This window comes from Cyprinodon variegatus, unplaced genomic scaffold (assembly GCF_000732505.1).
Source record: "Cyprinodon variegatus isolate N-32 unplaced genomic scaffold, C_variegatus-1.0 Scaffold481, whole genome shotgun sequence".
Classification (NCBI taxonomy): domain Eukaryota; kingdom Metazoa; phylum Chordata; class Actinopteri; order Cyprinodontiformes; family Cyprinodontidae; genus Cyprinodon; species Cyprinodon variegatus.
The window spans coordinates 508,464-509,452 of NW_015150934.1; the positions used below are offsets into that span (position 1 = coordinate 508,464).

The 989-nt window shown below is 38.9% G+C and overlaps 1 protein-coding gene across 3 annotated transcripts in view; it reads left to right on the forward strand.

The window, feature by feature from the left end:
- Nucleotides 1-989, forward strand: part of scn1b (sodium channel, voltage gated, type I beta subunit) — a 21,378-nt gene that overhangs the window by 10,828 nt on the left and 9,561 nt on the right. The window lies entirely within an intron of this gene.

The window sequence follows — 989 nt, forward strand, 5'->3', positions numbered from 1 at the left end:
AAGATCTATCATTAACATGAATAAACTGAAACCTGTTAGATCAGATTTAAACCAGTCTAGAGCTGTTCCTTTAATTCCAACTAAATATTCAAGTCTTTCTAAAAGAATATTCTGATCAACTGGATCAAATGCAGCACTGAGATCCAGCAGGACGAGGTTGGTCCACGGTTGGTTATTGGTGATGCTGCTGCAAGTTCAAGAGATATTTATGTTCACTGTTTATATCAAACATGGACTGAATCATTCTAACAGATTTTTTTATCTGTTAAAATTTCCCAAACTCTTTCAAAGTGAGTTTAGGAAGTTCTAACATCAGGAGTTCTACAGCTGGTGTCTGAACCACAGTTTGGAAGCTTCATGCAGATTGATTCAAAGTTTTCTATCAAGCAACAGTGGAGAGAAAAAACTCCCTTTTAACAGGAAGAAACCTCCAGCATGATGGGAAACTTTGGAGATATATAAGGATTAAAAAAAAAACTAACAAACGCAGTGGTGAAGGAACGCCAGAGTTTAACAGACACTTTATACAGAGTAGTTATTTACACAGTAAAAATCAAACTTAATGGTTAAAAGGAAACCTTTGCTGCTTTTCTTCTTATTCCACCAAAACACACAGCTTTGGTTTGCATGACCTTTCATGGACGTCCGTTCATGGTAACCCTAAGCTGGTCCTAAACCCAACCCACAGTAGAAAGCTTTACCATTTGGGGACCCTTGAATGTCCTCATTTGGACCGGTCCCTCAATTGGACCGGTCAGTCCCCAGAATGAGGGATACTTGACAATAAACTGGCTCAGCTGTAACTCAAACCAAAACACTCATTTCCTTTGGTCTACCAATAAATACATTCAATTCAGTTTATTTTGTTTAGTTCCAATTTACAACACGTCAGATGCCTGGTCTGTTGCTGTTTGGCTGTGACTCCATCCTGGAGAGAAATATCAGCTGTGCTGCTGCCATCAACACCTTTGTTTCTAGATGTTGGAGCT